We start from the raw sequence: 15,156 nt of genomic DNA, 5'->3' as shown, positions 1-15,156 counted from the left end.
CGGATCAATGATTAATGTGCACATATAACACTTTACTGTACGTTTCCATGTAAAGAGAGAGCAAATATAGAGACAAGAGGAAGAGAAACTCTGTGAAAGTGTGATATATTGAATAGTGAATAGAAGTTATGGTTAGGTGGTACATTGTCATTGAATCCATTTTATAAAATTGTTATTTTTCTAATATTGTTAAATAGTGTTTAATTTCCTATTTGTGCTTAAAAGCGGATGTGCATTTATTGAATTGTTAATATCCCAGCTGTATTCTTGTATCGTCAATTTAATTATTTCATTTTATTGTTAAGGGAAAATATTAATGAAGCTGTTATATATCGTCTGGTGCTTATGTGTACATTCTGAATATCTTACCCTGTTTCTAAAAAAAACCGTGCTTTGAGTGTCACCGTGTCAGTTGTAAATGACGCATGTTTTTTTTAGACTAGAGCATGTGAACCATGTAAAGAGAGTCTGTTAAATAACCTGTTGATCGTATTTTCTTATTTCTTCTATGGTTGAAATCACTCATGTTTACATTCAGTCATTATTGGGGAAAGAGTGATACATGTGTTGATACTGTAATGTGCTGATCTTTTGTTATATGCATATGCTTTTGATTCATTCTAAACACGCCATTAAGGAAGCCATCACTGCAGCGCTCTCTTTCGTTTTTCTTTATTCATCTTTATTATACTTCTTTTTAGGAGTACTACAAAAGCTTACAGTCGCTCACTTGAGCGTCCCTATGGACAACTGTTTCTCTTCTCGCACAACATCAAGCGTAGCGAAGCAATTAGAATGGCTTTCACAAATGTAAAACTGTTAATCTACGCTAATAAAGCAAATCAGACACACTAAATGAGACTGGATAAAAAAGCGACGAAGTCAGAAGATATCTGTAATTGATTAATTTGTGATTTAAAGTGATAAATTCATTTGTATTTTTATTTAGTTTTATTTTCTCGTGTCCTTATTATTTAAATAACAATAGATTAACGTTAATAGTTAAAGTGTATAAAATTGGCGGAGCGCAGCCGACAGCATGTGTTTTAAATAACAATTATTTATATAATTATGTTAATGATGATTATTTATAATACAAACAACGTTGTCCTGTCACGTGGTAGCCAACTTGTTATTTTTTACGTAACCAGTGATGTAAAAAAAATTAAGTTTAAGTTTAACTCTGTCAAATTTACCCCCATGACTACATTAATAAAATTTTTCATTTCATACCTGTGTAAATCAGGCTGTGCCCGTGACAAAACGACCCCGACCAACAAACACGGGTCCTCCCATGGGCCGCGGCACTTTATTAGCATCCGCTATCTTCAGACACACTGGCGTCTCTAAGAGGTTTTCTCGAGACGGAGCTGTGATGATGATCTGCGGCACAGCAGAATTATTAAACGATGAAGGTGGTGGTGATGATGGTGAAACAGTGCTAAGAGACTGCTCCTCTACTGTGGAAATTAAAAAAAGTAAAAACATGTAAATAACAGTGGCAGTGACATGTAACATACATTTTTATAGCCTATAATAATTATAAATATACAGAGTCCACACACATAATATGTAAACAAAAACTTTTATTTTGGATGCGATTAATCATAGTTTGACAGCACTAAGATATATATATATATTGAGAGAGAACTTATTTTGTAGCCTACACAATTATTTGTATTGTACTCTAGAAACCTGATTCACCATAATGTAAATGACAATATTTTACATTAAATTATATTTGACATATTTTACCATAATGTAAAACAAATACGCTGCAATGAAAACGGACAGGACATTTTTACTTGATTCTGTGAACTGTTTCTTGTGTTGTTTAGCTTTTCTCTAATAACACTGAAGTGCACTCTCCTTTCAACTGGATTACTGGGAAGTTTACGTCAGAAGAAAAACATAATAGATTAACCTAATTAATCCGGCACAGCACGCCAGAGAGACAGTCTGACAACATTTCACAGTAGTCTAGTTGAAATTAAGTTCATATTCATATTCATATTAGGCTATATTAATGTCTGATCGGAAGTGTTAAATTGTCCTTACCGTTACCTCTGGTTTCTTAGAAACATAAAGCCGATAAAGTGAATAAAATGTTACCTGGGAGAACCTGCTTTCTCGGAGCAGAGCCCATTCCCTCCCCATCACGCACTGCAATCAATCTCTCCGGAACGAATCTGTTGCTCCATGAGAATACTATTCTTCTTCTGAGCTGATGGTGGGCTTACAGTCCTGGTCCACTGTCGGTCTCGCACACACTGCAGGGATTCCCCATCTAACCACAAGAAATCACTTCACCAGGGCTCCGACGTCAACTGTTTTTTGTTTTTAAATAGGCTTAGGCGCAGAGAACCGGTTCTTATTCTTACTCAGGCATTTGGCTCGGTTAAAGGTTATCTAACTTGCATTTTCCCCGAAACCTAGACTACAGAACAGTGGCGTAACTTAGTAATGACGGGCCCCAGTGCAGGAAAAAATGCAAGTGAGTGATGGCGCTGGCGCCTCCATGTCCTGCAGAGCTTCAGCTTCCACTCGCCGCACAAACGATTAGATATGCGCCTAATAGCGCACATTTATATCGTTTAAACATTTAAACTAACATTGTGATATGCTTGAACTGTTTTATATCTATAGATTTTATTTTAGGCAAGTCGTGATGATTTGAGAAGGCTAAATTGATCAAACATAGGCTATGATAAGCTCACTGTCTGCCGCTGGCGCTTGGTCGTTACTTTAAAAAAAACTTTACATTTAACTAACAAAAAATGCTCCAAACGTTTTTCTAAATTAACTTTATTAAAAATGAAACGCAATATAATCACTTTAACATTAGGCTACATACACTCTCGAGGAGACCCCACATAAATGACAAAAAAAAAAAAGAATTAGCGCTGCTTGCGAGGGTGTTTCTATACAACGGCTGAGGGGCAAATTTGACGTTAATCTAAATATTTGTCTCCTTTTTTGGAAAGTCGTAGAAATGACAAATAACAAATAAAACAAGACTATTCATTCTGTGTTATATTTTTATTTACGGGTGGGACATGTGTCCCCACGACCCCCGCCACTTTTTGCGACATCTCGCACAATGCGCAGTCTTCACACAGACGATCGTAGGCTTTGTTCTGGTAAAAGCACAAAACAAAATGCACACAAACATGTCCTTGCTCTTGATATACAATCACTGATGAACAACTTTGGTTTTAATGAGAGAGAAAAAAAAACTACACGAGGGTGGATTAGATCCCAAAACCTCAGAAATGCTTGACAAAAGTTCTACCCCTAGACCACTGAAGCACAGACGCACAATTAATGCAAATTTATATATTTATTAAGTTCTGTGAGGAATCTCGGTACTAATTGTATTTTATTATTAATACGTTTATTGTTCATTTATATTAATATAGTCGCTTGCAATGTGGGCAGGGCCCGCGTGCGCTGCGGGGCCCCCCCGCGGCACGCGCCCCAGTGCGGCTGCACTGTCTGCACTGTCTGTAGTTACGCCACTGCCACAGAATACAGTAGGCTACTAAATACACGGAGTCTCCTGCAGTAGGCAATACTTGTTCAACTGCGCCCGCCAGCACACAACACCGCTGAGTCTGACCGGTGCAGTCCGATTCCCGAGAGAATGACTCGAATGAGCCGGTTCTTTTAAATTAATTACACTACTAGCGCAACCAGAGAATGACTCGAATGAGCCGGTTCTTTTAAACGAATTACACTACTAGCGCAACCAGAGAATGACTCGAAGGAGCCGGCTCTTTTAAACGAATTACACGACTAGCGCAACCAGAGAATGACTCGAATGAGCCGGCTCTTTTAAACGAATTACACTACTAGCGCAACCAGAGAATGACTCGAATGAGCCGGCTCTATTAAATGAATTACACTAGCGCAACCAGAGAATGACTCGAATGAGTCGGCTCTTTTAAATGAATTACACTACTAGCGCAACCAGAGAATGACTCGAATGAGTCGGCTCTTTTAAATGAATTACACTACTAGCGCAACCAGAGAATGACTCGAATGAGTCGGCTCTTTTAAATGAATTACACTACTAGCGCAACCAGAGAATGACTCGAATGAGTCGGCTCTTTTAAATGAATTACACTACTAGCGCAACCAGAGAATGACTCGAATGAGTCGGCTCTTTTAAATGAATTACACTACTAGCGCAACCAGAGAATGACTCGAATGAGTCGGCTCTTTTAAATGAATTACACTACTAGCGCAACCAGAGAATGACTCGAATGAGTCGGCTCTTTTAAATGAATTACACTACTAGCGCAACCAGAGAATGACTCGAATGAGTCGGCTCTTTTAAATGAATTACACTACTAGCGCAACCAGAGAATGACTCGAATGAGTCGGCTCTTTTAAATGAATTACACTACTAGCGCAACCAGAGAATGACTCGAATGAGTCGGCTCTTTTAAATGAATTACACTACTAGCGCAACCAGAGAATGACTCGAATGAGTCGGCTCTTTTAAATGAATTACACTACTAGCGCAACCAGAGAATGACTCGAATGAGTCGGCTCTTTTAAATGAATTACACTAGCGCAACCAGTGCTGTACGATTCACGAATGAATGACTCGGTTTTTTATTGAAACAAACACAAACAGCCCACTGATTATATTTACTATTTCACTATTTATAACATAGTATTATTACTCTTAATGAATTGTGATGCTATAACTTATGCGATAAGAAACTTTATGGGAAAGTGGCTGATTTTTCATAGAAAGCATGCAGTTCGCACAGCTTCACTGAGAATAAGAAATCAATAGCTAACACAGTTCTTCTTTGCGGGGGTTTCTTCATTGGATCAGACCTGAACAGGGCAACAATTTGTCAGTTACATTCAGCGTCGAGTAACTAATTACATGTAACGGAATTAAGTAATTTAATTACAAAATAAATGTAACCTGTTACAGGAGAAAAAATGACTGGCATAAAGTTGGCTTGACGTCGGACGGTCGATATTCGCAAATGTAGGGACCGTCTCTAAAGTTACATGCGATATCGGTATACACTTTTATAACTAAAAATACTGTGTTTTATTTTACAGTGTCATTTAACCTAATGTAAAATTAATAACAGTTTAATATTCTTTAACTGTAATATATTTTATAATGGTATTCGTTTTTTGGTATTTTCTTCAGTAATGCATTGTAAAACATTAGAATATTTACTGTTATACAAAACATTTTTTGTATTTAATTTGGTTCACTTTTTTGTTACTGTAAAACTACATTGTTCCTCATTCATTCATTCATTCATTCATATATGTAGAAATTGTAAAATTAATGTATTTCAGAAGTTCCATTAAACAACAATGAAAAAACAACAACAATGACAAACTGATACTTCATAACTTTTATTGTTAAATTATTATCTTTTCAATAATATTTTCATATTTTCCCAGGACCACCCCCAACCCCTAGACCACCACCAATACCTTAACTATTACATAAACGAACTATAATACGTTATTTATACAGGAATGTATAATTATTTACATAGGCAGCACTTCCAATCAACAATGACAGAAATTCATTAGAACAGTGTTGTAGCTTCAAAGATAAAGTCCCGCTTAAGTTATGAATTTCATTTAAAAAAATAGCATTGTTTACATATTATTTGACAGTTTATTTTAATAAATATCAAAAATGTAAAAGGTGTGCATTATAGTTGACACCTAGATGAACAGTTTACAGTTGTTTTTATGACTGTACGTCATTCTCCTCAAATGATATTGAGCTTTAAATTATGGCATATTTTGCAATTGAGCCCATTCGGTAGTGAAAAATCGCAATCTTTACATATGATATACAGTTTATTTTCATAGGCAAGGCAAGTTTTATTTATAGAGCACAAGTTTAACACAACCGTAGTTGATCCAAAGTGCTTTACAATAAAAATAACTGAATTTAAAAGAGAAAAAGAACGGAAAATAAAACAAGTATCAAAAACAATTAAAATAAAAATTCATAAAACACCAATTTAATACCAATTTAGACAATTCAAAGTACATACACAGCATCACTCAAATGCTAAAGAGTAAAAATAAGTCTTTAAGCTCGATTTAAAAGCGTCCAATGATGGAGAAGCTCGGATGTTCAAAGGTAGACTGTTCCACAGCTTTGGGGCAACTACTGAGAAAGCTCGATCACCTTTTGTTTTACAACGTGAACGGGGAACAGATAAAAGTAACGGATCACTAGATCTTGGAGGCTGTATGTGGCGTAATGAGATCACAAATATAATCCGGGGCAGAATTACGCAATGCCTTGTATGCAAAAAGAATAGGATCTTAAAGTCGACTCTAAGTTTTATAGGGAGCCAGTGTAATAAGGCAAGGACAGGGGAGAAATGATCCCTTTTCTTAGTTCCTGTTAAGAATCTGGCTGCTGCGTTTTGAACCATCTGTACCCGAGACAGTGTAGATTGAGGTAGGCCAATGTACAAAGAGTTACAGTAATCCAATTGAGAAGAAATTAATGCATGAATTACAATTTCAAGGTCTTTACTAGAAAGTGTTTCACCTTAGCCACTGATCTGAGATGAAAAAAGCTATTCTTTACAACTGCATTCACATGCTTGCCAAATTGGAGAAGAGGATCAAAATGGACTCCAAGATTTTTTGCATAATTGTGTAGGTTAATACTTAGAAAACCTAACTGCATTTTAATGGAGTTGTTGCAGCAACTGACCCGATATTTACAGAAAAAGTCCTCCCCTTTAAGTATGAGGCGAACCACTCTAAAGCTAGGCCCTGAACCCCAACAACGCACTCAAGTCGTTTCAGAAGAATATCGTGGTCGACAGTATCAAATGCGGCACTTAAATCTAAAAGTATCAGGATAGCAGATGACCCAGAATCAATGGACCGCAGAATGTCATTTGTAACCTTCAGCAATGCCAGCAATTCAGCAATGGATAAATATTAAAAGTATCCAGGTATGAAGTAAACTGTGAGAGTGCAACTTTTTCCAAAACCTTTGGAATGAATGAGAGTTTAGAGATAGGGCGATAACACATTAATAATTGTTATGCGCAGTGGGGTCAAGATGAGGGCCTTTCAATAGGGGCTGTACAATAGCATGTTTAAAACTTTCCGGAAATACTTTTCCATAAATATCAAAAATGTAAAAGGTGTGCATTATAGTCGACACCTAGATGAACAGTTTACAGTTGTTTTTATGGCTGTAAGTCATTCTCCTCAAATGCTATTGAGCTTTAAATTTGGGTTTGAGCCCATTCGGTACTGAAAAAAAATCGCATTTTTTAACAAATGATTTACAGTTTATTTTAATAAATATTAAAAATGTGTATGGTATGCATTGTAGTTAACACCTAAATGAACACTTTACAGTTGTTTTTATGGCTGTAAGTCATTCTCCTCAAATGCTATTGACGTTATAAAAGTGTATACCGATATCGCATGTAACTTTAGAGACGGTCCCTACATTTGCGAATATCGACCGTCCGACGTCAAGCCAACTTTATGCCAGTCAAAAACGTGTAATTAAATTATGAAAATGTAAATTATTACAAAAGGGGCTACATCTGAATATTTTCACACAGATACAAATTTGATTGATTTCTTTCCAAAATTGCATTGACTGCTTTAAAATATGAGACACCAATGTGGATACTTTACTCTATAACTGTTTTATTTCCTATTTGGGTTTGTGTATTTGCTTTATTTTTTAAGATTAACTGTTTCTTCTGAAGCATTGTTAGATGCCAGTGTTTCATAGCTATGCAAACTCTACCTTGTTATGAAACTAAATCTGTATTTAACCTCAGAGTGATCTCAAAGTAAAAAGAGGTGATAAAGTCTGATTTTGTGTTGGCTGTGGTTTAAAATTTAATTATTATGATCTTAATTCGAGTGATGAAGGATTTTGAAAGTCTGACAGTAATCAGTGTTGAGCTCTACTGTAAGGTTAACCCTGCTGCTTTACATGTTTCAAAATGATTAACAAGTTTAAAACATTGATTAGAAAGTTAGAAAGTAGGCCTAATCAAAAAGTGATCAAATATAATCAGTTACATTACTTTAGTAAAGTAATTGAAATAGTTACACTACTTGTTACATTTTAAATAGGGTAACGTGACCCTCTAACACTTGCACTCTCTATTCGTTTTATGCTTGTTTTCTTAAAAATAGCGCTTGCATATTGCTCTTTTGTTGGTTTTGATTGCTTCTATTGTCCTCATTAGTCGCTTTGGATAAAATCATCTGCTAAATGGCTAATATTCTTTTTTAAAAAAAATACTTGACCCTTTTTTATTAAAATTAAATATAAGATTATAATAATATACTAATATAGCACTTGTAGATTATTGCTCTTTTGTTGGTTTTGATTGCTTCTATTGTCCTCATTAGTCGCTTTGGATAAAATCATCTGCTAAATGGCTAAATGTAATGTAACTTGTAATATGTAATCTATTACGTTTCCAAAGTAACCTTCCCAACACTGATTATACACAATACAACAAAACCAGCTCATTAACTGTAGCTCATGCTCTTTGACCACTAGATGGCAGAAAAGATTTGACTAGTTTGTATAGACCATTTCAAGGAAGTAAACAATAACAAACGCGTTGCGACCACAATAACAAACGTGTTGTGACGTTACTGCGCATGTCTGGTCCTAAAGCATTTCCGGTGGCGCCATTTTTAAATCCCAGACCTGTCAAAACAAAATGACTAGCACATACTTTTTAAGTCTAACTAAAACAGAACAGTTAAGATATTTACAAAAACTAAGAATACACGATAACGTTGAATTACCGGACCCCTTAAATCAGACATTGAGGCGACAACTTTTCACTCAGAACGTTAAACGTTTACCTGAAATAACGTTTCCAGACGTGTATCATTATCTGGTTGAGACCTAGTGCGTCTACACAAGAGAAGCGGTAAAGGCATATCATAGTCTGGATGCCTACAATTACTTCCTTAGCGGAAAAGTTGGAAGCATTTGTTCATACAATGTGGACGACGTTTATCTTGTGTTTGGCGAGGTTGGAGCAAGTCAAACGTTGTCAAAAACGTACTCTGCTTGGTTCGTTGCTAAGGTGACCGGGGAGGTTATTAGTGGGCATTGCACTTGCATGGCTGGGTAAGTCTGTATGTCTATGCTAATAATAAATGACATTGCTAACTGAATTCTATTAAATTAATTGTTGTGTTCCGTCATAACTTATTGCATACATAATTATTCCATACGTTTTGAAATGTTTGTGGATAGATTAGGTGAAGTGTGTAGCAGTGGCGGCTCGTGGGTTTTAAAATGGAGGAGGCACACTAATGCAATAGCAGTTGTTACTAGTAGAAATCTAATTCCTGATATCAAGAATTAACATTTTAACTAGTAAAAATTGAATTGTTGATATCAAGAATTCATATCCTGAGAATGAATAAAAGTCAAAATGGCTTGCCATACAGTGTGTGCTATTTGGCCATTGGCTGTGGTCTTTGTGGTGTGTTCAAATGCCAGCTTTTGGCCCAGACTCAGGCGATGCGAAGCAACAACACAGTTGGCTTTGGCACTGCTAGTTCACTGATGTCGGCTTGGTGTCATGGCAGGAGCATTTTTGGGTTGCTCCTGAGGTATCCTCAAAGCTTAATGTCCAAAAGATAGGCCCAGAAGCCCATACACAACATATTCATAAGATTTTGTCACACCTGAGCCTTTAGCTCCTCAACCTCACCACCAGAAGACCCCTCCTCCTAAATATTGACTATCATGTTTCAAGTTTAAAGAAGTCTACTTTTGCCACCATTATCTAACCCTAACGAGTTACATAATCAGAGTACTTTTCAAGTAACTAGTAATGCATTACTTTTAAATTCACAAGAATAGGTCTAAAAAGCTGTTCTAAAAAGGTAACAGCAGTTACTTTGTTTCTCATGCATTGACTTACAGCTCTCCTGTCCTCATGTTGAGAGAAATCAGTAGTAAAGTGCAGAGCGTTGTGTGCGCTGTGTGAACATGTTACTGTAGTTCTAGACTAAATGCCAACATGCATTTACTCATCTCACTGCACAAAATCAGATTCAGTATTCCTCAAAATCAGTAAAAACAGTGAAATGCAATCTCAGAATGACAAAAACCTGCAATAATTAAACATGTTAAATAACACAGATATCCTTTGTGTATTTAATCCCATTTTAATAACCAACGTCTTTGCCGCTGACCTTCGATGATCCAGTTCAACCATACTAACAAGCAAAACTGACTTCAGATAAACATAACAATTGTGTTTTTTTGTGAATGAGAAGAACGTGTGACAGCTGAAAGGTTTGTTTAAGCTGTGCCCTCTACTGTACAGATTTATGCTTATTTCCCTGAAGCTTACTCAATTTGCTTTTGATGTAAAAGTTGTTTTACACTGCCAAAATAGAACTTTGCAGCAAGCCCCGCCCAGATGAGAAAAAGTAACACAAAAGTAATGCAACACATTACCTTTCATAAAAAGTAACTAAATTAGTTACTTTTTAATTTTTTTGTGGGAGTAGCGCAATATTGTAATGCATTACTTTTAAAAGTAACTTTCCCCAACACTGATCTTCAGTGAGAGGGATGGATATTCGAACCCTCCTGAAACAGGACAGAGCTTGATTAGCCATCCAGTGTTGCCAAGTCTGTGGTTTCCCCGCAGAATTAGGTTACTTTAACACGGTTGCTGCGGGTTGTTTTTTGTGTCTATGCCTAACCCTAAGTGTCAAACTCAGCCCTGCAAAGTTCAGTTCCAACCCTGCTCCAACACACAAACCATGTAGTTTCAAATTAGCCTGAAGGACGTGATTAGCTGGATCAGGTGTGTTTAATTAGGGTAGAAGCTAAACTTTGCAGGGCTCCGGCCCTCCAGGAACTGAGTTTGCCACCCCTGGGTTAAAGCGACCCCAATAACATGATATTTAGCACCTGGAATACGAAAAATTAAACCAGGGGGAACCCCGCCAAAAAACTTGTAGCTATTTTACCCCCTTGGAGCACGATGTGATTGGACTAGTTTTGAGTAGCAATTGGGCAGGTTTTGTTGTGAAAACCTGGCAACCCTGCAGCACATCACCTGTATAGACCTCACTAACCAGCGGTTAAACAGTCAGGGACTGTTTAATAACTGCAGAGCCATAACCAATTCACTGCTGTCACAAATCATCTCATCGCGGAAGAATGAGGACTGCTAATTAATTCATTCATTTATTCTGAGTACCATTATGCCACTCATGAATCTCCAGCACTGATAAGATACTTATCAGTCTCATGAGTGCTATTATATAAAACACAGGACAAAACTGCAGTGGTCAAAGCCGTTCGCATTTCATTACTTGTTGGCATGACAACTAACCGCGATGACACATGGGTTACAGAGGAGAGGCGAGGTCTTTATAAACGCGATTGTTCACATTTGGAGATTTTTGTGAAGTGGTGACATCATTTCCTGAAGCATCCTTCTCATTCTCATTCTCATGTATGAAATATGAAGAGTTTTAAAAGAGTTTTAAAAGGAGCGAAACATTGAGCGTGCTTGGTAATGATGCAGTGAGTAAATAGTTTTTCTTCGGTTTTAACTGGCATATTCATCACCCGCAGTATGTGCGTTTTTCCTGTCTGTGTTATAATCTCAAACTGTCCTATTTCTACTGTACATTTCCATTTAGTTGCTTAGCAACAATGCACTGCCAGAGGAAAGTCAGATGATAGGAATTACTGCTTCATTTGAAAAAGGACATTTAATATATAAATGAAATATGAAATAATAACCTTCTAAGCCAAATAACTTTATGACCATAAAACTATTAGATCAATAAAAATACATTTAAAGCTTTAAATGCATCTATTGAAATCTATTGCAATCCACAAAGCACCAAAATTGTGGAAAGTTTTCTCAGAATCATTTAAGTAGCCTATAATTTTACTACAGCGTATGTATTTTGCATAAAAAACGAAAGGTAAAGGGAAGAAATACTTGTCTTTACTGAAGTGGGCACACAGTTTCTGAAGCTTGTAGTTTTTTCACTGTTGTGCAATTTAAAAACACTCCAGATTTTGTTTATTTCACTACTAAACTCACTCCCACTAAAATTCATACAACAGTACATGCATAACAATGTACGTGCACTACAGGCAATTGAGGCAGCTCAGTGCAAGCCAAAAATCCAAAGGAAAGACAGAGGAGTAGGTCTTTGATTCATATGTAATATGAACATAGGTATGCAATATTTGCAAGACTGTTTACAAAGCTCTTGGATATAAAGCGAGTCACAATGTTATTCTGGTAGCATCAGTTCTAGTCCTGACATTTTTGGTCAGGCTGCATGTTTCTTTAGCCCTATTCGCACGGGATTAGTATTACCTGGTGACGTAGTATTTTGGGTGCTGTTATATCGCTACACCATACAATTTGTAGATAGAAAAGGCTGAAAAAGTTTTGAGGTTAATATGTTACAAATAAATCAAGCATAAAGCTTGAGATACTATTTTAACCTGGTGAAATGTAAATGTCACAGGGCACGAAGCTATATTAATTTCTTTTCTTTTTTTAAAATCCATCTGGACCATAGAACGGGACTCTCAAAGCCTTGACATCCGGGTATCCGGTAGATAAGTCGGTAAATTCGAGTAAAATCACAGTTCTTCGCTTATCCCGTGCGAATGCACCACACACGAAATTCAGAGGTGGGGGGTTAATTTAAAAATCACACAAGGTCTCCAGATAATACTAATCCCGTGCGAATAGGGCTTTAGTAAAAGATAAACTCCTGTTCAGTGTTCATTGTCTGCCTCCTGATTTCATTAACAGCCCAGTGTAAACAATACATCATAATTCATGTGACTGCTGCTAAGAGTTTTATCCAAACCAGTATGACTTTGCTCCAAGGAACACAAAAGAAGAAATTTTGATTAATAATATTATGCAGTTAAAATGACTGACAACTGGGACTTTAAAGCCTCAAAAAGGGCACCTAAGCACCATCGAAGTATCATCAAAGTAGATCACACTGCTTATATTATTCTTTCTATTCTTCTGAAGTCAAACAATAGCATTTATTTTTTCGGTGCAGTTCAATGGGATTTGGATACTTTAGATTTAGAGCACCATGGATGGATTTTTATTTTGATGTGAGCTGTTCGTTGAAAGCAGTTCACGATGTCTTGTGTTTTCTGCTGTTTTCCCCATGCATTTCCACACTGGAACAGAAGATCAGTGTCCTGAAGCACATTATATTCCCTTAACACATGAGAATGTATGTGTGGATGTTTTTGTGTGATGTGTTTATGTGTCCCCAGCCCCTTTCTACCCACCCACCAACCCACACACATCACGACGCTTTACAAGACCTCATAACTAACTCTACAAACTCTACAGAGGCAATGTATAAGATGGAGCATTATATAAATATGTTACATGGCTCACTGGACTGACTCCTATTGGTCAGCTGTGGACAAATATTTTTAATAATGGAGTGTCTATTTGTTGGCAGAGGCTATTTGCACTAACTCCGCCCACCAACGTGTGATTGGACTGGACCACATTATAGTCTGCAGTCTGCCAGCAATCGACGGCTTCAGTAGCACAGATGATGAAGCGCTTAAAGGGTTAGTTCACCCAAAAACGAAAATTCTGTCATTAATTACTCACTCTCATGTCGTTTCAAACCCGTAAGACTCGTTCATCTTCGGAACACAAATTAAGATATTTTTGATGAAATCTGAGAGCTCTCTGACCCTCCCATAGACAGCAAGGTTACTACCACGATCAAGGTGCAGAAACATAGCATGGAGATCGGTAAAACAGTCCATGTGACATCAGGGGTTCAACCCTAATATTACAAAGCTACGAGAATACTTTTTGTGTGCAAAAGAAAAAAAATAACGACTTTACTCAACAATTCGTCTCCTCCGCGTCACCCTAGCGCCATTTTGGAGAGTATCCACTGAATGTAAACAGCATATGCTGTTCTGTGTCAGCTGCGCCACGCGGATACGTTTTCTACATTGTCTGTGCTTTGATTTGAATGTAAAACAACGTATCCGCGTGGCGCAGCTGACACAGACCAACATACGCTGTTTACGTTCAGTGGATACTCTCCAAAATGGCGCTAGGGAGGAGACGAATTGTTGAGTAAAGTCGTTATTTTTTTTCTTTTGCGCACAAAAAGTATTCTCGTAGCTTTGTAAAATTACGGTTGGACCCCTGATGTCGCATGGATTATTTTACCGATCTCTTTGCTATGTTTCTGTGCGTTGATCGTGGTAGTACCCTTGCTGTCTATGGGAGGGTCAGAGAGCTCTCAGATTCCATCAAAGATATCTTAATTTGTGTTCCGAAGATGAACGAAGGTCTTACGGGTTTGGAACGACATGAGAGTGAGTAATTAATGACAGAATTGTCATTTTTGGGTGAACTATCCCTTTAACGCATTTCTCACAACGCGATAAAAAAGTTTCAAAAGTATCAAGTAGTGTTTGGGTGGTTGTATGGAGGGTTTTATTGTCCCAATAAGGCAGCATCCATTAATAATACTAATCAAAATTATAATTTACACTCCATACGTTATTATTGCATTCTGTTTAATGTACTACAATTCTGAGGTGCAGATATTTGCCACTATTTGCAATAAGTAGTGTAAATAGCAGAAAATACTAAATACTTAGTTTAAATAGCATATATCGCTATTTAAACCTTAGTGCAAATAGTCGCTGCCAATTAATAAACACTAGAACATCATAGGCTAATACTGACTAACCCAGGCAAGTGATTTCTATGGTTTCATGTGTCGTAAATTAAAAAAGTAATGCGTTACTTTACTAGTTACTTGAAAAAAGTAATCTGATTACGTAACTCGCGTTACTTGTAATGCGTTACCCCCAACACTGGTCTTAACTGTATTAAGTCGTCATCGCTTTCTTCTCACAAAATAAATTAACATTAAAATGTAAAAAAAATAAAAGTTAAACTTAAATATTCCTTGTCCGTTTAATAATGTATTTGATGAGCCGCGTAATAAATGACTCTGCTTGGCGTAGGCGACCTGATTACCCCTTCGGGTTTATTTTGTGTGGTTATGACTGGAGGATTCTACATTATCCCTTACATAATATGCTGGAGA

Source organism: Sinocyclocheilus rhinocerous, unplaced genomic scaffold (assembly GCF_001515625.1).
Source record: "Sinocyclocheilus rhinocerous isolate Xijiao unplaced genomic scaffold, SAMN03320098_v1.1 scaffold126, whole genome shotgun sequence".
NCBI lineage: Eukaryota > Metazoa > Chordata > Actinopteri > Cypriniformes > Cyprinidae > Sinocyclocheilus > Sinocyclocheilus rhinocerous.
Note: the sequence above shows the minus strand (reverse complement) of the source record.